Here is a 25,270-nt window from a genome sequence, read left to right as displayed (position 1 = left end):
GACCATCCTGGCTAACATGGTGAAACCCCGGCTCTACTAAAAAATACAAAAAATTAGCCAGGCGTGGTGGCGGGTGCCTGTAGTCCCAGCTACTCAGGAGGCTGAGGCAGGAGAATGGCGTGAACCCAGTAGGCGGAGCTTTCAGTGAACCGAGATCACGCCACTGCACTCCAGCCTGGGTGACAGAGCGAGACTGTCTCAAAAATAAATAAATAAATAAATAAATAAATAAATAAATAAATAAATAAAAAATAAAAAAATCAGGCGAAAACAGAATTCAGTCAACTGAGAAGAAAAAAAACTTTTGCTCAAAAAAAAAAAAAAAAAAAAAGACAAGGTCCTAGGAGAGAAAAATAACCAAGAAAAACATGAAAGCCTTTTAAATGCAAACATGCACACATGCACACATACACACACACATCTTGGATGTTAGCCTTTTAATTAAGCTGACTTTTAACCATTGATCTCCTTTAAAAAAAAATCCTTTGAAATTTCATTGCCATATTTTAGCTAGGAGAAATTTCTGCTATTTCAGAAGTTCCAGGTATCAAACCAGGAAGGCCTTGATTTATGAACCAAACCCAGGCTGTCGTGGTAAAAAAAAAAAAAAGAAAAAAAAAGCAAGGAGCTTAGCTGTCAAATTGCAGCATGGGATGACAGCCACTGCTCTTTCAGTTTGGCCTCGCTAGCAAAACGGTGGCCTTGTTATGTAAATAAAGCCCTTTAAGTAGTCCAAATAAAAAATCCATGTTTTTTTCCTTTTGCTGGTTGTTTTTCTCCCCCTGCCACACCACTTTTGTGTGTGTGTGTGAATTTAGCCCCTTTAAAGACCTTGTTCCCCATAACTTGGAACTTGCCTTCGGATTTGATCACGTCGAATAGAGTCGGTCAAACCTAATGGGAAAAAGACCAAAACAACAACAGAAACAGAAATAAACAACAACAAAAAAACCAGTTAAGCAAAACAAACAATCGCACAACTTATTTGATTACTGAGCACTCTACTGGTAATGAGAAATTAAGACCAGCTGGTTGTTAGTCTTAACTTTAGCCAAGACAAACCTCAATTCAGTTACTTACCTAGGGATGGGTCTCAGGCTGTAGACTGCTCTCTACCAACCCAGAAGCAGGAAAAAAAAATCTCATCTTCCGTGTTGGAAGTGAGCTCAAACTCCATAAAGGAGTTACCTGTCTTCCATCGACATGGAAACAGGAAGTCTTGCCTTCCTTGTTGGAAGCAAGTATAACTCCAAAAAAAGTGGAGTTGTACAGCAAAATAAACTTTATATCTCGTCCAAATGTTTGGAGATGAGGGATTCTCTGGAGGGGGTGCTCTCAGACCTCAGCAAATTGTCCTGTTGATTTGAGCCATAAAGTTAGCTCATGCCGGTACCCAGCACTGATAGGTCAAAGGTCAGGGGCATCTCCACTCAGAATCCCTCCGTGGTTACCGAAATGTGAAACCAGAAAATCTGAGACAGGTCTCAGTTAATTTAGAACGTTTATTTTGCCAAGGTTGAGGACGCTTGCCTGTGACACAACCTCAGGAGGTCCTCGCGACCTGTGCCCAAGGTGATCAGAGCACAGTTTGTTTTTATACATTCTAGGGAAACATGAGACATCAATCAACATATGCAAGATGAATATTGGTTCACTCTATAAAAGCTGAGCCAAGATTCCAGCATTTTATTCCACCATTTTAAAACAAATCAGCAAAATTTGATAGTATAGATCTATGTTTGCCTAAAGATAATAATAAAATTCATATGCAGGCCTTTTCATGCTAAAAATTCTCAGTGGACACACTTACTGAGAATCTGCTACAGGCCTAATAGTTTATTAAATCAAATACCAAACAATGTAGAAGCAGAAAATGGAGTTTAAAGTATAAGGTGTATTATAAGATGAAATGAAATATTTTTCCCACTTGATTTTTAACCCCCAAATACCTTATTTTTTAAAATTATGATTGTATACATAGACTCTGATAGAAGACTTATATTTTGGAAATTAGCTTGAATGCTAAGTTAATGCCAAATGCTTTTGGACGTGAGCTGAACTCAGCTTATATGTGATTTGTCTTATAATTTATATGATTTTCTTTTGTTTCTCATCTCTTTTTTATGTTGTTTCTCTTTGGCTCAAAGCAGGGAGGAGAAGCAGTGTTTTGTCGGAAAGAAGGACTTCAGATCAGAAAACTTGGCATTGAGTGCTGTGTCAAGCACAGTTTACATGCTTCAGCAAGTTGTGTAGCTGCTCTGAACTCAGTGTCCCCATACATCAAATGGGAACACTGATAAATCTCACTTCATAGAGTAGGTGTGAAGATCAAATGTGAAAACATGCTGTGAAGTGCTTTAAAATTATAAAAGTATTATATTTCTGGCCCAAACATCCTTTCTGGGAGAAATAGGAAACAAAATGAAACAGAAGATTTAACTGTTGCCTCCTCTTAAAGGGCCATATGTATCTGTAATTAAGTTTTCTCCAATCATACAAAATCTCTTTTGTTGTTTTTTTCTTCTCATTTTGGTTTAATATTTTATCCTTCCCTGTCTTGACACTTGAATGGAGCCCAACGAGAGGATGAGCTTGCTCCATTTTTTTCTCTTATGATTGGTATTGTTAACTCCTCAAACATTAGTGAAGTTAATTAATAAATCTGTCATTTGTTAGTTTTACCAAACTCCAGATTCAGCAGTCTTTTAGCTAGTTCCATAGCATCAACAGAATGTAGTATTTTAATAGTCAAATCAAACAGAAAAGGGTTTAATCACAGGCATGTTAGGCCGTTCTTGCGTTGCTATAAGGAAATACCTGAGGCTGGGTAATCTATAAAGAAAAGACGTTTAATTGGTTCATAGTTCTGCAGACATTACAGGAAGCATGGTGCTAGCATCTGCTCCTGGTGAGGGTTTCAGGGAGCTTACAATCATGGCAGAAGGCAAGGACGAGCCAGCATGTCACATGGCAAGAGTGGGGGCAAGAGAGAGAGAAGAGGAAGTGCCACACTCTTTTAAAACAACCAGATCTTGTGTGAACTTACAGTGAGAATGTACTCATTACCATGGGGGATGGTGCTAAGCCATCTCTGAGGGATGCAGCCCTGTATTAGTCCGTTTTCATGCTGCTAAAAGGACATACCCAAGACTGGGTCATTTATAAACGAAAGAGGTTTGATGGATTCACAGTTCCACATGCCTGGGGAGGCCTCACAATCATGGCAGAAGGCGAAGGAGCAACAAAGGCATGTCTTCAATGGCGCAGGCAGAAGAGCGTGTACAGGGCAACTCTCCTTAACAAAACCATCAGATCTCATGAGACTTACTCACTATCACGAGAACAGCACAGGAAAACCCACCCTGAATGATTCAATTACCTCCCAGCAGGTCCCTCCCACAACACATAGGGATTATAGAAGCTACAGTTAAAGATGAGATTTGGATGGGGAACAGCCAAACCATATCAATCCCCATGATGCAATCGCTTCCCAGCAGGCCTCACCTCCAACATTGGGGATTAGATTTCAACATGAGATTTGGAGCGGACAGACAATCAAATTATATCTACAGGTAATGTGTTTTAATGGTAAAACAATGGCTTTTGAAGTCCATCAGTCCTACAGTTCAGTCTTGGCTGCTTCACTTACAACCTTCTCTTAAACCTTTCTGAGCCTCATTCTCCTCACTTGTAAAATAGTGATAATTCCTACTTCATGGGGTTATTCAAAGGATTAAATGAGGTTCATAAATTGACTACTCTTCATTTTGAACTTTGAAGCAGAAAAATCTTATAAACACTGTAAATTATGGTCTCCAGACTGCAAAGCATGGCCTTTTAATTTTTTGTTGGCTTATATTTGTTTACAATCCAGAGTAAGTTTTGGAAATGCTTTTGAAATTGTTTCATTGGCTTCTTTTCAGTAGTCGTCTTTGAATTTACTCTCTACAAAGTGAAGAAGCAGAAGTCAGGTGATAATGACACAATGCACTTCCTTGGCTCCGTAATGGAACCAGCCCATAAATCCAAGGGACTTATTTAAGAAAATGCAATGCATTTGAGTCCCCTCTCCTTAATCAGTGGTAAGTTTTCTTGGCCTTTCTTCTCAAGGACAAAAAGTAAAATTTATTCATGTGGGGAAAAAAAAATACTTGTGTTAAAAGTCTTTCTGATTAGATCTCTCAGTGTAACATAACATTCTTAAAGTGACAATTTTAGTGGAAAAAAACATATTTTGTTTTCTTTACTAACATATACTTTTCAAATTAAAACAGTATCTTATTTTTAGAGAGAAAAACCTAAATCCAAAGTACATGTCATTGTGTAAGTAGTTATGGAAAGTCTGCCAAATCTATCGGTGTAAATCTCAGAGATTTCACATGCATTAAAGAACTATAACCAAGCCTTTGCCCCTCTTTTAAACAAATAAGACAGCATGGCTAGTGCAGTTTCTGGAATCTAGTAAGATGTTCCAGAAATATTCCAGGCCCACGTAGTTGTAGCAATTTTTCATGCTAATGCGTTCAGACTTTTGTATTAATTCACATACATCTATATTCCTAAACTTTAGAGTTTGAGATTTTAGAGCGTATTAATGGAGGCTCGAGGATGATAAGGGTTTGTTGGTTGCACTTCTGAGACAAGACCCACTTAAAATATCATTGTGAAGTAAACTTTCCATTGTCTGGCTGATTTTGTTGCGGACTCTCTAAGAAGGAGCCCAGCTTCTTTTCCATCATGATGCCTCCCCAGCTCCACTCCTCAGGTATATTTGGTCAGTCCTTCCCCACGGCTACCACGGCACTCCTACACTCTCCACTGTGGCACCCTAGTGCTGTATTGTAAGGACGTATATATATCTCTCTTGTATCTCTTATATATCTCTCTCACTGTTTTTCTTTGTGCATCAGTGTTTCCACAGCGCTTAACACATAGCAGGCACGTAGTAGGCATCCAATATTTGAATTGAGTTTGTTGGATGGATGGATGGGTGGATGGATGGATGGATGGATGAACAAATCTCAAGCAGCTTGAAGTATCACTGCTTTTCACTGGATTCCTCTGATTCCCTCATCTCTGAACTATCTTCCTGGCATCTGGAGACCATTAAAAACAGGAAAGAAGGAAAAGATTCAAGGAACCAGAGTCAGCTGTCTTCTTACCCGTCACACATTAGAAAAGGTCGTGTAAACACAATAGTTATCTTATCCTTACTCTACCATCCACCCAAGGAAGGTGTGAGACAGAGTGGGGTTCCAGTTGCTGAGGAGAGAGACTGGCAATTTTTGCCATGCCGTGGGTACCACACGTCAATTGGATAATGATCAGAATACAAAACTAGAAATCCTTCAGATTCTGCCAAGGTGTTTCTTTTTCTCCTTTCAAGTTATTGTGAATGAAAAAATGCCTTCCAAGATCATAATAAAATAATTCAGAGATTGTTCACGCCACTGTTCCCTGATTACTGAAGTCAATTAAAAATCCATTTTTTGTCAATATGTTACTACTCTATTTACTCAGCCACATACCTAACAGGGTCTTTGATTAAACATATGATTTGAGATTCAGAGAATATTGTCTCATTCACTTAGTACACAGGTATCCCTTTACCAGTGACCCTCTAAGAATTCCCCCTGAGCACTTCTCATTGGAAAGAAAATGTAACTCAGCTTTACAGGCAAAGAAACCTTTCTATTCTAATTGCTTGTATCGTCCACTTTCCAGTCATGTTTTTCTTTGTGTAGTTCAGTTTACAGAAGGTGAATGCAGTGCTCTTGCCCATATGTGTTCAAGGTATTTTTTTGTTGTTGTTTAAATGACAATTCATTTGTTACTTTTATGGTAAGCTAGGGAGTGTGGTGTTGATAGCAGCTGTTACCCTCTGTTCTTGCAGTTGGCAGCACAGATTCATCAGGGATCACCTACCCTGTTTACCCTCAGGCCCACAGCTGGAGAAAACTGCTTTTATTGTTATAGCTCTTCAGCTGCAATTGATAGGGCACCTGAGAATTTGCAAACTTTTTAGTCCGTTAGTTGCTGCAGTGTTAGTGACTGTGGACAAAGTTTGCTGTGTCCTTGTAATGACCTAAATTTAATTTATCCTAAAGTAGGATTGGCTGGCTTTTTTCCAAGTTTTCTGTGGTTTTAGAATCTCAATGACCTTACCTTGGGAAATATCCTGGGTTTTTTTACTTTGTTGGTTAATAACACCTATCATGTCCAAAAATTTGCATTGACTGTATTTATTTTAAGATTATTCTACATTCTATTTTCCTATGGAGTTTTGATACTTAGTTACAAGATTACGTGGTAGAAATCATTAATATAATGGGGATAGAATGAGCTCCTTGATTATCAGGGTATATACTTATATTGGTTATGTATTGCCACAGTAATGCTGCATCACAAACCTCCTAGGTGGCTTACAACAATGTGCATTTATTTAGCTGATCTGGGCAGGGCTCACGCCTGTGTCTGCAGTCAGCTGCTAGTTGACATAGGCAACTTTCCTGATACTGGCTGGGCTCACATATCTCTGGGTATGCTAGCTGTCAGCTGATCTGAGATGGCGTTGGCTGGGAAGATAGGAGCACCTCAGCTCAGCTCAGAATGTGTCTTTCGTTCTCCAAGCATGTTCTCATAGCAGTGGTAAAGGGCGAGAGCAAGCAAGTCTCTACTGTCACAGGCACTTGTCAAGCATCTGGTTGCATCACATTTGCTAATATCCCATTGGCCAAAGCAAGTTTGTGGCTGAGTCCAGAGTTGGAGTGGGTGGGCACTTCAAAGTTACAAGATAGAGGGCATTGAAATAGGGAGCAGTGACGAACTGGAGCAGTTCCGGCAATTAGTCAATTGCAGAATCTTCCATTCGAAGCCTGTGTGAAGCCTGTTTCTGCTTTCCATGGATTCTGCATGTTTTCCCCTTTGCCTTCTTCCTCACAGATTGAAATAAATTGTTCTCTTCTTTTTTGATCCTGGGCTCATTTTCTTTCTTTTCTTCTTTTCTTCGCTCGTTTTCCTTCTATGTTTTCTTTTTCTAGCTTCCTTTCTCTTCAGTCTTTACCTCCTGTTTCTGTTTCCCTTCTATCTCCCCTCCTTCCTACAGAGAAACTAAAAACAAGCCTGAAATTCTCATGTACGTGGATAATTGTTTGAAAGGAGTACTTTGGGGGGCCCCTGGAGATCTTATTACTGATTAACTCGTTAGAAAAGGAAATGCCGAAACCTCTATTTCTCCAGAAACTTAACAGTGTGTGTGGGTGGTTCTGGTGTGAGCAGGAAGAGAGAGAGTCAGACTTAAGTTGTTCTGAAAGATAACAACAACAACAACAAAACTCTGTGAAGCAAACACAGAAGCCAAAGCTAAATAGATTTCCCAACATTTTAAAAAAAGTTTTCTGCCAAATTTACCAACTGGGAATTTGAACTGGGCTTTTCTTGTTAATTAAGGGTCTAGAATAGACGTGGATGCAGGTGGTATTTTGGTTGGTAGTATGTGGTGATAATCATTGTTGCCATAGCTACCCGAAAAGTGTTCAACAGAATATCACTTCATGTTGGAACTTCAAATAAAGGCTGTAAAAGTTCTATGCTCCACATATAGATTTTATTTAAAGGAAAAAAGTCTTCTATATTCAGGCTAGAATCTGTTTCTTAATCTGTCCCTGAAAATATGGCTCAGTGTTCAAAACAGGTCAATTCAGGGGTAAGTAAATTTCTTTAATAGGTTTACACTGCGTTCAGATAGCTCCTACCACAGACTTGGCTTACATTACACTAATTGGGTAACAACTTAGCAAAGTGAGATATATTAAGGGGATTTATTATGGTAAACATGTATGAGATTTTTGGCTTCTGACTGGTTTCAGGGGAAAGACTCCTGTCATTATATCAAGCTCTTACAATGTGCCAATCCTTGATTCAGAAACAAAATGCATCTGTAAAAGCCTCACATACGATAACATGTACTTCAAGAAGGTTCAAAGGCACTCTCACAAATTCAGTTTTTATTAATCTGCCTTGGGACAGCCTGGGCTAAGTTCCACGTGGTTAATTCAATGTGAAATAGCAATTTTGCTTCTCAAAACGTATTATGTACTAAATTTAACATAGTGGAGAGTTCGATATTATTTTCTAGCCTTGTGACCCAAACCTACTTCTCTGCAATTTAGATTTCTTTTCTACCTACATGTCTGTTTCAGTTGATCATTTCCTTATCAATTAGACCCTCTGATCCTAAATATCCTCATCTGTAAAAGTGAGGCTGTAACATCCACTTCCCAATGTGGTGAGGATTGGAGGTCAGTGTAAATGAAGGCAATTAATAAGTTCTTAAGTGCCATACAGATATAATGCCTTATAACCAATAAAGATGTTATGTTAGGCCCTAGGAAAACTCAGATTTCTCCTAAGGAACTTTGGTCAATGGTATGAATCCTTGGTGAGGACAGAATTAATGGACAACAATTAAAGATAGTGAAATCTGATTTGTTTTCCATTTCCATAGCACAGATTTCAAGGTCTTCACGGGCAGATGTAGTCTCTAACAAGACTTAATTTTTAGGGCCGGGTGCGATGGCTCACGCCTGTAATCCCAGCACTTTGGGAGGCCGAGGCGGGTGGATCACGAGGTCAGGAGTTCGAGACCAGCCTGACCAACATGGAGAAACCCCATCTCTACCAAAAATACAAAAATTAGCCAGGCGTGGTGGCGGGCGCCTGTAATCCCAGCTACTCAGGAGTATGAGACAGGAGAATCACTTGAACCAGGGAGGTGGAGGTTGCAGTGAGCTGAGTTCGTGCCCTTGCACTCCAGCCTGGGCTACAGAGCAAGACTCCATCTCAAAAAAAAAAAAAAAAACAAAAAACTTAATTTTTATATTTTCTTAGCTCAAAACCCTAGGGATAGGAAGATTTGAAGATGTTTGATGAAGAATCTGAGTCTGTAACATGAGAGAAGTTTTAAAATGGAGGCTGAACAGTGATTCCATGATCCCTTTGAAATTATTATGCCCTATCAGTTCACTTACTTTCTCATAGTAGCTTTGAAAAGGAGCTACATGGCATGTGTCTGTAAATTAAAGTAAGTTTAAAGTAATTTTGATTGGAGAGATTTGTAGAATTTTTGAGATTTCTTGAGAGCCAAAGTAATCACCAAAACAGGAGTTGAGATACTTTGGAGACTGCAGCAAGACTTGATGCTGGGTTATTTACCGGTGGGATTCTGGGTGTCTACTAATGAATGATTTGGATGTTCATGCTGTTGCTTTCCAGTCCCTGTTCAAGTGGAGCAAACAGTGCTGGTCCAACTGATGCACACAGATGGTTATGTTCCTCCCTGGAGAGGAGATTTTCAGCTCCTAGGTGACTGGGAGAAAAATCTCTTCAGTGTTTGACATGGCTTTCTTTACAATTACATTATTATTATTATTATTATTATTTTAAGTTAAAAACATAACTCCTTGTTTATGTAACATGGGATTCATGAGATGATTAGGGGATGGATGCATTTCTGTTTTGATGTGGAGGTGACCTAGCATAGCTAGAGAGATTTTGAAAGGTATCTGCATCCTGTATGTATACATTATATAAATGTTCAAGGTAGGCAATATAGAGCTGCACTGTTCACTACTGTAGCCACTAGGCACATGTGGCTATTTAAATTTAAAACTACTTAAGATAAAAAATTCACTTCCTCAGTCATTATAGCTGTATTTTAAGTGCTCAGTAGCCACACGTGGCCAGTAGCTACTGCTGAGTTGAACAGTGCAGAATCAAAACATGTTTGTCGTTATAGAAAGTTCTATTACATAGTGATTGTATTAAAAAAAAAGATGGGAATATTTTCCTCTGTTAACCAAGATGTGAGTTATCCTAGGAAAAATATTAAGAGGCTTTAGTATTTTGTATCCTTAGAGACAAATATAAAATATCCCATTTACCTGCTTCAAAATTAAGAATATGAGTCATATAACTTAATTGAATAGCTACAACAAATTGTAAATGCAAATACAGTTTCCTATTATAGTGTACAGAGGGAAAGAGATTGGGGACAATAAGAGAGGGACAGAGGTGAGCTCAGGCATCTAGTTACCCATACATATGCACACAGAAACAGATGGGGAAGGAGAACGATGCATAAACATGGAGGTCCTGAGACAGAAAGGAATAAAGAAAGGGGGAGGCTGAGGGGTGGGGAGAGAAGCAGGAATCAGAGGAAAAGACCAGAAGGATTTCACAAGCTATAGGTGAGAATTTGCTGAAGGTCACAGATCAGAGCTCAGTGTTGCTGAGAGTTAGGATCTTTGTCTTCTGCCCTATGACATATTGATGGGCCCCTGTTCCCAGCATTTGAAATGCTCCGAAGTGGACTCCTTGGAGCAGATCCTTTCAACCTGGTCCATAGAGTCCTAGAGTGGCAGCTCTCAGGGAGTGGTTCCCAGACACAGCAGCGTCAGCATCATCCGAACCTGTTAGAAGTGCAAATTCTCAGGCCCAAGTCACCCAGACTAATGGAATCAGAAACTCTGGGGGCCTGTGCTTTAAGAAGCCCTCCAGGGAGGTTTTCATGCACTCTGAAGCATGAAAGCTACTGTTCCAGAGTTACAATGGGAGGGTCTATAAATTTGAAATGCGGTTTTTGTATGTGTGTGTGTGTGTGTGTGTTTTGAGACAGGATTCCTAACTTTCATCAAGTTCTCAAAAAAAAAAAAGGCTAGGCACAGTGACTCACGCCTGTAATCCCAGCACTTTGGGAGGCCAAGGTGGGTGGATCACGAGTCAGGAGTTCGAGACCAGCCTAGCCAACATGGTGAAACCCCGTCTCTAGTAAAAATACAAAAATTAGCTGGGCGTGGTGGTGTGCACCTGTAATCCCAGCTACTGGGGAGGCTGAGGCAGGAGAATGGCTTGAACCCAGGAGGCGGAGGTTGCAGTTAGCCGAGATCATGCCACTGCACTCCAGCCTGGTTGACAGAGCAAGACTCCATCTCGAAACAAAAACAGACAAAAAAACCTGACCCTGCCAACTGCCTGCCAATTTAAAAATGTTCTCCTGTATTCTACACTATGATAAGCAGACACCTGGGTTAAAGTAAAAGGTCTTCTTTTGTGTTTTGAATTTTAGCTGCAGTGACCAGCCATCATTACCTGAGAGGCTAGATGAAGAGAACTGGCTCAGGTTGGGGGCTGACCTTCTACTCTTCCATTTTAGGAATTTGACCTGATTTCCATTCTCTGAAAATCGTTTTTAGATCCTGGTGATAAAGTGGTTATGTCCAGAGTCAAGGTGTACAGGTGCCTGACTTAGGTATTAGAATAGGGCAGACTTTAGGGAAGGAAAAAGCTTCTTTTGCTTTCATATTCTACCTTGAGGAGACATGGAGGCATTTGAAGGATCTAACTGAGAAATCTGGTCTTTCTCATCTGGCATATTACAATACTTTCCTTGGGTGGATGGGAATTTTCTAGGTGTAATTAGTTAACATCTATTAAGTAAGGCCATTTATTAAGCACTCCACCCTGTGGGACCTTAATACACTGTAATTGATGTTGACAGCAGAGGCAGGATCTTCTTCAGTTGGTGCAGTCTCTGAGTAGGCTGTTCTTCTATTGACTCCATGGTGTTCTGAAACTTATGGGAGTTGTTATGCTTGGGGATATAATGCCTAATAGTGATTCCTCAGAGTTTTCAATTTGGAGAGCGATTGGGTACACTCCAGTGGTTCAAGCAGCTGTTGTAATAGTGACTTATCCAGCTTAACATTAATCCCAGCTCTGTAGGACTCCAGATCTTCAAAGGAGTACTTAATCAGTATATATGGTATTAGCACTGGTTAACTATAAGGACTGGGTTCTCTATGTGTCCAAGTATAGAGATATATTACCAAGCAAAAGAAATGATTCCGTTTTCTTTTTTTCCAACTCATCTAATATTATAATAGCTAACACACACTGAACCATTTTAGTAGATGGTATTTATTGATTGTTCACTGTGTGCCAAGCATTGTGCTCAGTGTTGTACATTTTCTTATTAAATGTCACACCAATCCCCTCAATTAGGTGCATTGTTATTCTCAGTTTACTGATGAAGATACTGAGTTTAGAGAAGTTCTAGTAACTTTAACACTGTCACACGGTATATTTATTAATGTAGACCAATAGCTGTAATAAACAACTGCAATATATCTGTGGTTTTAAAATTTCTACCTTGAACACATTCAATCCTGTGTAGGTTAGCAGGGATGTTGAGAATGGGAAATAGAGTTTTGTTCCATGCAGTTATTCAAGGTTGCTTCTTCTTTCCCTCTTGTGCCTTCACCCTCCTCTGAGTCCTCAGATTCCTTTACTCATAGGTAGCGGATGGGGAAATAACATGAAGAATTACAAATGGCAGATTTTGATGGGCCCGGCCTAGAAATGGCATGCATCACTTCTATTCCAGACCTCAGTCACAGGAATGTGGTCCTACAATGGAGGCTGAGGAATGTAGTCCAGAGGTGGTGCTCCGGAACAAGCGGAGAATAAGAAGACTGTTGAGCACCAGCAGCTTGTTAGCAACAGAGCTGGGCCCCATGCTGTTCTCGTGATAGTGAGTGAATTCTCATGAGATCTGGTGGTTTTATAAATGCTAGTTTCTTCTTGCCTGCTGCCATGTAAGTCGTGTCTGCTTCCCCTTTTGACATGATTGTAAGTTTCCTGAGGCCTCCCCAGCCATGGGGAACTGTGTGTCAATTAAACCTCTTTCCTTTATAAATTACTCAGTCTCAGGAAGTTCTTTATAGCAGTGTGAAAATGGGCTAATATAGGTATAGAACATGTTTTGCAGTTAGGGGGAAAAACCACTCTGTACTCTATAATTAATAAAAAATAATAAGGCCACCCCATCTAGTTCTCTAGTTCTGATCTTACACTGGATGGCACCTTGCACATTTCCTGTGTGCCTGGACTCATCTGGCTAAAGCACCTTTAGCTGTGACTTTGGCAATGCTGATGTCTGAAAAAATGGTACAACCTTTGTGGATTTGATCACATTAGAAAGTTGCTGTTTTTCTACCATGAGCAGACTGATGGCAGTCTTACTTTTTTTCCCATTAAACACGCACACATTTTTCAAACCATTCCTTTTGAAGTCTGACTCTCCTGTATTTTGTTGCAAGGAAACTTACTTTCTAAATGCTTTTGTCTTTGAGTGTTTTTTTGACATCACATCAGTTCTCACTTTCAAATTTCTTTATTTTCTTGATAATCTTTTCAAGTATTTAACTTCATACACGTCGTGTTTCTAAAAAATTCAGCACAAAACAAATTATTTTCAAGTTGGATTCATTTTTAATGCAGTGGAGGAGCTCACTGTTTAAAGAAAAACTCCTCTTCATATTTTCCTTGGCTGACAAGTGAATAGTTCCTACATAATTTGTGTGTCATTATGAATATCAGAAATTTATCATTCAAATGCCTTCATATGTCATGCAGGTACCAAATATGCGAAGTGGCTACGTATAAAGCAATAGGGAGTGGTAGGGACTATGGGTAACTAAAAAGTACATGACCGATTTAAAGGCATACAAAATCAAAATTATTAAAATTACTTGTATAGTGAGGAACATATAGGCTGAATTGAACGGATACACTTGAATGTAATGTAGCATGATGTTATTTTCAACTATTTTCTAAAGCCAAAATACATATTTCATAAGACATCTTAATCTATTATAGAATGACCAAATTAATGCTACAAAATTTAGTTATGAGTTTAATATCCTTTTTTTTTTTTTTTTTTTTTTTTTTTTTTTGAGACAGAGTTTCACTTTTGTTGCCCAGGCTGGAGTGCATTGGTGTGATCTCGGCTCACTGTAACCTCCGCCTCCCAGATTCAAGCAATTCTCCTGCCTCAGCCTCCCGAGTAGCTGGGATTACAGACATGCGCCACCACACCCGGCTAATTTTGTATTTTTAGTAGAGATGGAGTTTCTCCATGTTGGTCAGGCTGGTCTCGAACTCCTGACCTCAGGTGATCCACCCGTCTTGGCCTCCCAAAGTGCTAGGATTACAGGTGTGAGCCACCACGCCCAGCCATGAGTTTAATATCCTTTTTTAACTAATACAGGCATATCCCATTTTATTGTACTCCACTTTATTGCACTTTGAAGATACTGCATTTATTTTTATTTTTATTTTTTACAAATTGAAGGTTTGTGGCAACCCTACATCAAACAACTCTGTTGGCACCATTTTTCCAACAGCTTGTGCTCACTTTGTGTGCCTGTGTCATATTTTGGTAATTCTCAGAATATTTCAGATTTTTTCATAATTATTATCTCTTTTAGGGTGATCTGTTATCCATGACCTTTTATGTTACTGTCGTTAATTGTTTTAGGGCACCATGAGCAGTGCCCATATAAGACAGCAAACTTAATCAGTAAATGTTGTGTTTGCTCTGACTGATCTACCAACAAGCCATTCTCCTGTCTCTCTTCCTTTCCTCATGTCTCCCTGAGAGACAACAATATTGAAATTGGGCCTATTAATAACCCTACAATGGCCTTTAAGTGTTCAAGTGAAAGAAAGAGTCACACCTCTCTCACTTGAAATAAAAAGTTAGAAATGATTAAGCTTAGTGAAGAAGGCATGTTGAAAGCTGAGACAGGCCAAAAACTAGGCCTCTTGCACCAGTTAGCCAGGTTATAAATGCAAGGAAAAAATATTGAAAGAAATTAACAGACTTACTTCTGTGAACACACAAATAATAAAAAAGTGAAACAGCATTACTGCTAATACGAAGAAAGTTTGAGTGCTCTGGATAGAAGATCAAACCAGCCATTACATTCCCTTAAGCTAAAGCCTAATCCAGAGCAAGGTCCCTACGTGTCTTCAGTTATGAAGGCTAAGAGAGGTGAGGAAACTGCAGAAGAAAAGTTTGAGGCTAGCAGAGGTTGGTTTCTGAGGTTTAAGGAAAGAGGTCATCTCCATAACATGAAAGTACAAGATGTAGAAGCTGCTGCAGAAGATCTAGCTCATTGATGAAGGTGGCTACACTGAACGACACGTTATCAATGTAGACAAAACAGCCTTCTATTAGAAGATGCCATCTAGGACTTTCATAATTAGAGAAGAGAAGTCAATGTCTGGCCTCAAAGGTCCAAAGGACAGCCTGACTGTCTTATTAAGGGCTAATGCAGTTAATGCCTTTTTAGTTGAAGCCAGTGGTCATTGATCATTCTGAGAGTCCTGGGGCCCTTAAGAATTATGCTAAATCTGCTCTTCCTGTGCTCTATACATTGAACAACAAAGCCTGAGTGACAGCACATCTATTTACAACATGGTTTAATGAATATCTTAAGCTCACTGTTGAGACCTCCTGCTCAGAAAAAAAAAAGATTCCATTCAAAATATTACGCTTATTGACAATGTACCAAGTCACCCAAGAGCTCTGATGGAGATATATGAGGAGATTAATGCTGTTTTCGTGCCTGCTAATATAGCATCCTTTCTGCAGCCTACGGATCAAAGAGTCATTTTGACTTTCATGCCTTATTATTTAAGAGATACATCTTGCAGGGCCATAGCTGCCGTAGATAATTATTCTTCCAATGGATTTGGGCAAAGTAAATTGAAAACCTTCTGGAAAGGATTCACCATTCTAGATGTTCTTAAGAACATTTGTGACACACGGGAGGAGGTAAAAATATCAATACTAACAGGAGTTTGGAAGAAGTTGATTCCAGCCCTCATGGATGACTTTGAGGGGTTCAAGACTTCAGTGGAGGAAGTCACTGCAGATGTGATGGAAATAGCAAGAGAACTAGAATTAGACCTGGAGCCTGAAGATGTGGCTGAATTGCTGCAATCTCATGATCAAACTTGAACCGATGAGGAATTGCTTCTTATGGATGAGGAAAGAAAGTGGTTTCTTGACATGGGTTATACACCTGGTAAAGATGCTGTGAACTTTGTTGAAATGATAACAAAGGATTTGTAAGATTATATAAAGTTAGTTGGTAAGGCAGCAGCAGAATTTGAGAGGATTGAGTACAATTTTGAAAGAAGTTTTACTGTGTGTAAATTGCTGTTCAACAGCATCACGTACTGCAGAGAAATCCCTCATGAAGGGAAAGGTCAATCGATGTGGCAAACTTCAATGTTGCCTTATTTCAAGGAATTGCCACAGCCACGTCAACATTCAGCAACCACCATCCTGATCAGTAAGCAGCCATCAACATCGAGGCAAGACCCTCCACCAGCAAAGAGTATGAATTGCTGAAGGCTCAGATAATCGTTAGCATTTTTAGCAAAGTATTTTTAAATTCAGGTATGTAGTTTTTTTTTTTTTAGACATAAGGCTATTTCACACATAATAGACTACAGAATAGTGTAAACAAAACTTTTATATGTACTGGGAAACCGAAAAATTCATGTGACTTGCTTGGTTGTGTTATTCATTTTATCGTGGTGGTCTGTAACCAAACTTGCAATATCTCTGAGTATGCCTGTATGTAGCTTGTGGTGATTATCTGTATTTACTTCTTTAAAATTCTATTAATAGTAACTCCCTTTTCCAACATTTAACTTTTTTGAAGGAAATGCATAAAGCATTTAAAACCTGGGGCCAGGAACAAGACCCATCACATTAATTCTTACTTTTTCTCAGGAACAAATCCATTCTTGTAATACTTCTCTGCAAGTAGAGTAGTCAGTTTTCTGTGGTGGAGCATAGTTGAACCACATGTAATTGCCAATGTTCAAACACTTTTTAAAATTTATAAAACCAGCAATTTGCTGTAGTTCTTGTAGCAAAGACATCAATATTCAAAGAAAACTTTTAAAATATGCGTTCCTCTCTCTACCCAGGAGTTACTGGCTTAAAATTCATTAGCCCCAATTTAAGAAAGCTAAATGGGCTGATTTTAGCAAATAGATCCACAAATTGGGGAATAAAGGACATATTGCAATTCTTACCTTCTACTATGAAATGTTGTTAGTTGCAGGAACATCATGATCATAGTCAACAACCAGGTCACTTAGGCCTGTGTACATGGCAAGTGTCATTTTCTGTATCTCAAAGTTTGAGGACAGCTAGCCTCACCTGACCTTTAATTGGGAAAGTTTGCAATATACCTTAATGATATTGCCACAGGGTTATGAAAATTTGCCTCCTAAGGGCAAAGCATTCTTTGAGACTTAGTGGGCACACTACTCTCTATTAGGTAAGACCACTACCATATCCATGAATTCCTAATGAGTGGAGAGATGGAGATAATGGTGCCATATACCGTAATCACAGTGGTGGACCACATACAGTGCAGATAATGGAAAATGCAGTGAAAAAGATTCGAGTGCTGACGAGCTCTGTTACGTTCTTTGAGATTCAGTGGCTAGGAAGAACACAAATATTGCCAATTGGAATAAATTGATGGCTTTAACACTATTCACCATGAAACATTTGTGATTCTGGTCCTGGAGAGTATAGCAACCCCACTTGGGCCACTCCTGGCTGCTGTCACTGAGCTTTGTTGAAAGTAAATAAATTTGCACAGGTAGTGAAACACAGTGTGCTACTCTAGAAAAATTAGAGTAGGATACACATATGCATACACCATGACTTTGGAGTTCTAAGAGGTTAACAATCAAGTCTACTTGAGCTTGTGGAAAAACCAGTAGGGAGACCAAACCAGTAACTCCAGAGTTCTGAATTGAATGTATCCTGGAAGCTCAGATTTTGAGAAACAGCTGTTAGCATGGTACTGGCCATGGGTATCTATGAGAAGGAATACTAAAGGTGTGCCATAACCTTTTAGTTGTATATTTCTAGTCTGAAGGCAATATTGCCTGTTAGGCAATGCAGGACTTGCCTTCACACAAGGTTGACCAGGCCCCAGTGACTTCCACGGCCAAGAAGAAATAGCACACACAAGAATTGGCTAAATCAGTCACCACAGAAGTTTCTGTCCTCCAGAAAAGTGCCAGATTGTGTGTAAATGGAAGTGCACTGAAGTCTTCCAAATCTCATACCCCTCAAAATAACCTTGGCTGTAGAAGAGGAAGAGCAGGCATAGTTTACTTATGGGGAAGCCAAGTGTCTTCATAGTGCATGCTATTGGAAGGCAGTGGACACTCACCGCATAATTGATGCCCTCTCACATATGGGAAGACAAGGAAATCAGCTCAGTGGACGGAAATAAGTATTATACATTGGTTCTGTGGAGAAGCTAGTTAAGAGGAAAGTCAAACACCATGATGTGTAGGTATTTGGGCTGTCACAGTGGGTTTGATAGAATGGCTGGAACCTGTAAAACTCAGGGATGAAATAGGAGAAACTTCTCTTTGGGCAAGAGCTATGGCAAAGCCTTAAATAGCTAACCAGCATGCTGAATTTATAATACAGCAAGTTACTGCACTCCAAACTAAGGCCAACCCTTTGGTTCACAGATGCTCATGTATTCTTTCTTGCCTGACAGGTTGTGAACAATCAGGATAAAGAGGATGTGTCACGATGTTGCTTTGGCTTCAGGATCACATGGTTGTAATATTGAAAAATAAATAGATGCATGATTGGAAGGTGTCCTACAGGTCGACAGTCGTGACCCAATGTAAAGCATCAGTATGACCATCTATTGAATTGAGGGATACATAAATAATTCCAGGTCTATATGGTTACCAATAGGGTCTAACCACAGTAGGCATCTCGTACAGGTGGAAAAATCTAGCTCATATGCAACTGTAGAAGCTGTGAAGTCCATTATCAACTATGCTTTATTCTCTTTGCATTCCCTCTGTCCAAAAGCAATCTCTGCATTTCTCTGCCCTACTCTGTGCCTCAGAGAGGCTGACCTCTTTGAACGGTACCTCCCAGCCTCCCTTGCTGTCTGGCTTCTACCAAAGACTGCCCCCATAGGAGGTTGGAGGGTGGCAGAAGAAAGTAATTTGGCCTGCCTCACTTGCTTATTTGAAATCTGTGGAGAGTGCGCTTGTAGGCTAGGCCTTATACTTAGTGAAATAGTTCATTTGTTAAGAGACGTGAAGGCAGCATTGCTCTGAATGCTTTTTCCTAATGGCATCCATGACACACTGTGATATTAACACAGTAACACTCTTAAGTGAAATGCATTTAGAAACCCTGTGGCTTTTCCTATCTACAATGGCACATATATTCTATCTCTCAGGGTTTTAATATTTGCCTGGGTATAGTTAACAAGCGTCAAGACTGGTAGTGCATGGCTTACAGCTGAGACAATCTTAACATTTATTCATTAATTCAACACAGATTTATGAAGGTCTTTCTATGGGCAAGACAGTGCACTAGGCATGGTGGGCAAGACAGTGCACTAGGCATGGTGGGAAAGACAGAGATGAGTAAGACAAATACTGCCCTTGCAGAAACAATAATCCATTAATATAAAGGTGGACAATTAGGAATGGGAAGAGGAAACAGTCCACAGACATTATAATACAGTGCTCGTATATGTCCTATGATTAGAATAAAATGATAAAATTCAGAAAGAAAGTTTAAAGGATAATGGGATTTAAAAGGAGAGTGAAATAGCCACATAAGAGGGATCAGGAAGAAAAGATAATTAGGAAGTTGTTGTTTATCTAGGCTTTAGAAGGGATTGGTGTGGGGGAGAGAATGTTCAAGACACTGGAAAATATGGGAAGGGGCAGTTAGTAAAACAGAGTACATTTAGGAAGGGCAAAGGGAGGCAGTGTGTCTGCTATGAGCAAAAGAGAACTTTAATTAGGTCTTGAAATTCCAATCAAATCCAGAAATGTGTAGAAACATGCAGTTACCTCAACCACAATAACATGCTTAGACAATGGCTGGGAGAAAATGGGCCACAATATTAACATAAGTTATTTTTTTTATGTGGAAGGATTTTGAGTGTATTTTTTTATATATTGTTTTTACTTTCTGATTGAACTTCAGCTTGATACAATTAAGTAGAATAGTGCTAATAGGAACATTTAGAGAGGAGTTTAAATTCAACGTTGATAAAGTATGTGATTTTTACTTTTTTTACTGTTAAAATGAGAGGTATATCATTGTTGATACTGTGTTTTGAAGAAAGAGGAGTTATCTGTATTAGTCTGCTTGGACTGCCATAACAAAGTACCAAAGGCTGAAATTTACTTCCTTATAGTTCTAGAGGTTGGAAGTCTGAGATCAGGATGCCAGCATGGTTGAGTTCTGGTGAGGGCTCTCTTCCTGGCTTGCAGACAGCCACCTTCTTGCTGTGTTCTTACATGGAAAGAGAGAATGAAAGCTATCTCTCTGCTGTCTCTTCTTAAAAAGGCACTAATCGTCTCATGAGGGTCCCACACTCATAACCTCATCTAAACCTACTTACTTCTCAAAGGCCCCATCTCCAAATACCATCACATTGGGGACATATAACTTTTGGGGGGACAAAATTCAGTCCATAGCATTATCTAAGGTGGCATTGTACTACGCCTATATTGAGTCGCCTGTTGAACTTTTCATATGAGTTTCTGAAACACTGGATTCTAATGACTTTTGGATGGCATTTTGGATATCTCTTGTGAACCTCCTCCTTCCTCTTTGCCCACTTTTTCTTCAGCCATTGCTGTGGCAACCAGTTTTTGGCACATGTCACCTAATAGCATGTGGCCCTGGCTACCTGGAGCTTGCCACTTGGTTGGCTGCATTGCTTATATATGTACAACTAGGAAGTATGAGGGAAATAATCTCTGGGGTAGACTTTAACAAGTAGGGGATGGGAGCCAGTGAGTAAATGCTCCTCTCTTCTATTTCCCAGGCAGGCTATTCTGAAGTGTGTTCTAGATAGGTCCTCAGTGGATCCCAGTGGGATTAAGACTCAGTTGCCTACTATGGTGTCCAGCTTGATAATACACCCTTGTATGGGCTCTTTTTAATTTCCTATTTTACTCTTCTACATCTCCCTTTCCTGCTGCCTGGGAGCACGTCCCCAAATGAACTACTTGTCTCAGATTGCTTCCTGGAGGGCTTTTTGGGGAGACGCCCAGGCTAAGACAAATATGCTATTGTCCCCACCTACCATATTTCAAGCATGACTAATGTACTTTGTAACCAAGATTTTTTTTTGACTGTCCGCTCTGAAAGAAACTTGTATTTTTTTTTTCAGATGATCATTAGCATTTTTGTTTGTCTGTTTTTTTTTTTTTATTTTACTCTAAGTTCTGGGATACCTGTGCAGAACGTGCAGGTTTGTTACATAGGTATACATGTGCCATGGCATGATGGTTTGCTGCACCTATCAGCCTGTCATCTAGGTTTTCAGCCCCGCATGCATTAGGTATTTGTCCTAATGCTCTCCCTCCCCTTGCCCCCCACCCCCCGACAGTCCCCAGTGTGTGATGTTCCCCTCCGTATGTCCATGTGTTCTCATTGTTCAACTCCCACTTATGAGTGAGAACATGCAGTGTTTGGTTTTCTGTTCTTGTGTTAGTTTGCTGAGGATGGTGGTTTCCAGCTTCATCCGTGTCCCTGCAAAGGACATGAACTCATTCTTTTTTATGGCTGCATAGTATTCCATGGTGTATATGTGCCACATTTTCTTAATCTAGTCTATCACTGATGGGCATTTGGGTTGGTTCCAAGTCTTTGGTATTGTAAATAGTGCTGCAATAAACATACGTGTGTGTGTGTCTTTATAGTAGAATGATTTGTAATCCTCTGGGTATATACCCAGTAATGGGATGGCTGAGTTAAATGGTATTTCTGGTTCTAGATCCTTGAGGAATCGCCACACTGTCTTCCACAATGGTTGAACTAATTTACACTCCCACCAACAGTGTAAAGGCATTCCTGTTTCTCCACATCCTCTCCAGCATCTGTTGTTTCCTGACTTTTTAATGATTGCCATTCTAACTGGCGTGAGATGGTATCTCATTATCGTTTTGATTTGCATTTCTCTAATGACCAGTGATGATGAGCTTTTTTTTCCATGTTTGTTGGCCACATAAATGTCTTCTTTTGTGAAGTGTCTGTTCATATCTTTCACCCACTTTTTGATGGGGTTGTTTGTTTTTTTCTTTTAAATTTGTTTAAGTTCCTTGTAGATTCTGGATATTAGCCCTTTGTCAGATGGGTAGATTGCAAAAATTTTCTCCCATTCTGTAGGTTGCCTGTATAACCAAGATTTTTTATTTTGAAACCTACTCTTCTACTAACCTGAGGTGGTTTGCTAGGGATATTAGGAATGACAAAGGAAGCCAAAGTCAAAGCAAATGATTTGTATTATTAGCACCTGAAAAGAAAATCTTAGTTTAGAGATCAGTGAGTCTCAAGTTTGTCTGCAACCTGGAATCCACTGAGGAGCTTCCAAAATTATTGATGCTAGTATCCTCAGGAGATTGTGACTTAATTGGTCTGGGGTATGGCCTGAGCACTGAAAATTTACAATGTTCCCTAGGTGATTCTATGTGCAGAGAAGTCTGGGAGCTGATCTAGATTAGGGATTGGCAAACTTTGCCTCGTAGGCCAAATCTGGCCCATTACCTGCCTGTTTTTGTACAGTCTGCAAACAAAGAATGGGTTTTACAATTTTAAATGGTTAAAAAATTATCTAAAGGAGAATACTATTCTGTGGCAGTTCTCCATAATCAGTGGCCTTACAAGATTGTAGTTCCTGGGGAAAAGGGACACTATGTTGGCTGAATGATATGGTTACCACATTTGATAGTATATGAGAATGTCAGATCAGATATTTAGTGTTAATTAAAGATTAGTAAAAACAAGCTACCCACATGTGCCTGCTCTGCATACATGCTTTTCCTTAGCAAAAGCAAAACCATAAATGAATATGGTGAGAAAAATAGCTTTTGCAGAGCTTTTGCAAAGCTAAAGAAGATAAAGGAATTTTCCAGCATGGTTCTTTTTAGGTAGTCTTATATATGCATGTGTAGTTTTAGTTTCATCACAGTCAGTGTGCATAATTCTTCATGACAAAAGCTTTAACATGGATTGCTCTAGCTTTTCCCAGTGGTAGTGGAGGTGGGAAGGGGAGTAGATGGGTAGTCTTTAGAAAGCTAAATCTATGGTAGTTTATACTAATTGTGTGAATGAATTACAAGAACAGTCACACCATGTATTTGACCTTGAGCTGTATGAAGTCACCAAGCTGGATGACAATGGCTAACAACAGTGTTATCATAATGAAATAAACTCAAGTCTACTCAATCAGTACTGTGAAGTGAATTACATTATTGTTTAAAAGCCATTGGAAACCACTGCACACTAGTGGACTGGTTCAGAGCCTTCTTTCTTTATGCCATGGCACCTTTCTTTCTATTTATATCACTGCTTATGAGAAATCTGGAAATAAAGATGTAATCCAGCTACAATCAATGATAATTATCTTTTATTATTAATCCATGCCTGTAGGGCTAATTGGATGTAATATGTGCTTCTTATAATATTCAGATGCAAACACTGAAATGGAAGGAAGCTTAAGGATTTGATCACAGAAGCAATGTCAAATGAAAGAGCCAAAATAGAAGTCTTCCCATTGCACAGCTAAGTGCACAGCACTCCTTCTGTTGGATATTTTATTATTTTAACTCCAAAGTTTTCAGAGTCCTTATGACTCTATACAGCATATTGAATCCAAATTAAGTGATTAGGGGCAATAAAATGAGCACATGACAGGACATTTGTCTATGAATAAGTGACTGGCAATGGTTGATATAATAAAATTGGTAGTTTCAAGTATGGTGTTTAAAAACCTGGTTAAATGTGGTCTCTAAATTTCATGTACAAATTATTACTGACTTTGATACCACAGCCTGCTTGAGAATGCTGCCTTGAGTTGAGAGAAGGGTTTTTGGCTATATATATAAGCAAGCTTTAAAGTTTAAATTTCCTTTTCTAAAAAGGATGAATGTGTAAAAGTGGTAAAAAAAAAATGAAAAATACTCCATCCCTCTTGAGATATGAAATGGTTGCCCCCGTTCACCTATAACATTCTGAAAGATGGGGAGAAGGGGCTGCAATAAGGAAATAGTCCTCTCCTTGTTAAAACAGACTCCAGGACTCCGAGGTTTAGCTCTGGAAAGTGAATCTCTGGTGTGGGTGCAGTGAGGGAGAAGGGATGGCTAACTCAATGGCCTGATATGTTCACCTGAATTTCACCTTCCTCTTGGGTTCTTTGGCTTGGCTTCCTGTTCTTGTGATCACATTAATGCTAGGTATGTATGATGCTTCCCTCTTAAACTATTTGGCACAAGTAGCCATTGGTTGGAATTTACTAATAAATTTTTTGCTAGAGAACAGCAGGGACATACTACAAGATCCAAGGAATGTTAGGTGTCTCGCTTACAGAGCTCTTCTGTGGCCACAGCCAACCTTGTTTCATAGGCTTTCAGATCCCATCCTATCCCACATTGGGCCCAAGGACCTAACCTCTTTTCTCTCTTAATCCCTTGGCCCCTTGTTTTTCTACCTCCTCACCATGTTCCTTCCTTTGCTGAGGCTGATACAAACTATCAGGGGTGCTGTGGTTCTTAGCTCAGATCCTCCCTTCAGAGTTGAGGCCGTCATTCCTTAGCTGGTGGGGCTGTTGATTGCTGATAGTTCTCATCTTACATCCTCTTCAGGCATTGCCCTTGGCTGAAGGCACTGCCACACCCAAGGTTATGTCCTTTCCCCAGGGGTAGCTTTCACCCATTGTTTAAAGTAGATGTAGAGCTAGAAAGGTTTGGTCCCCTTTCCTTGACTCCGGATAATTCATAAGGGCTACTACAGCTCCAGTGTGCCCCCGCAGGATTGGCTGAGGCCTCTGTTGTGACTACATCATGGCTCAACTTCTCCCTCTGCCCAATCTGGCTTTCTTTACCTCCCCTGACTAGCGGTGTTCCAGAGAGCACTGTCCAATGAGAGTACTGCACAAATCTCTGTCTCAAAGTCTGTTTCTAGGGAAACCTGCCCTAAGACATAGACACACATGTATTTGCTTTAAATTGTGGATAGTACTCACCCTTCAGCTAGGAAGCAGTTCACAATTTCCTTATTTTATAGATTGAGAAACTGAGATGTAGAGAGAAACTGAGATTGCTAAGGTCACGGAGCTAGTAAACAGCAGAACCAGGTGTCTCAAACAAATTCCCGTGTTCTTATCTACCCTGACATATTGCTTGCATACTTTTATCAAAAACTTGTGATTTTTTTCAAACATATAGAATATAATTAAGTAGACACACATACCAGCCAGATTTGATGGATGTTATTTTGCCATCCCTGTCTCAAATCTTTTTTTAAGAAATAAAATATTGCAGG

General features: G+C 39.6%; 1 pseudogene; it reads right to left on the bottom strand.

Moving 5' to 3' along the window:
• Positions 1-823: 823 nt before the first annotated feature.
• The window catches only part of LOC101138496 (phosducin-like protein 2), a 36,859-nt pseudogene continuing 12,412 nt past the window's right edge, over positions 824-25,270 (bottom strand).

Source organism: Gorilla gorilla, chromosome X (genome assembly GCF_029281585.2).
Source record: "Gorilla gorilla gorilla isolate KB3781 chromosome X, NHGRI_mGorGor1-v2.1_pri, whole genome shotgun sequence".
NCBI lineage: Eukaryota > Metazoa > Chordata > Mammalia > Primates > Hominidae > Gorilla > Gorilla gorilla.
The sequence above is the reverse complement of the archived record's forward strand: the minus strand, read 5'-3'. Positions and strand labels throughout refer to the sequence as shown.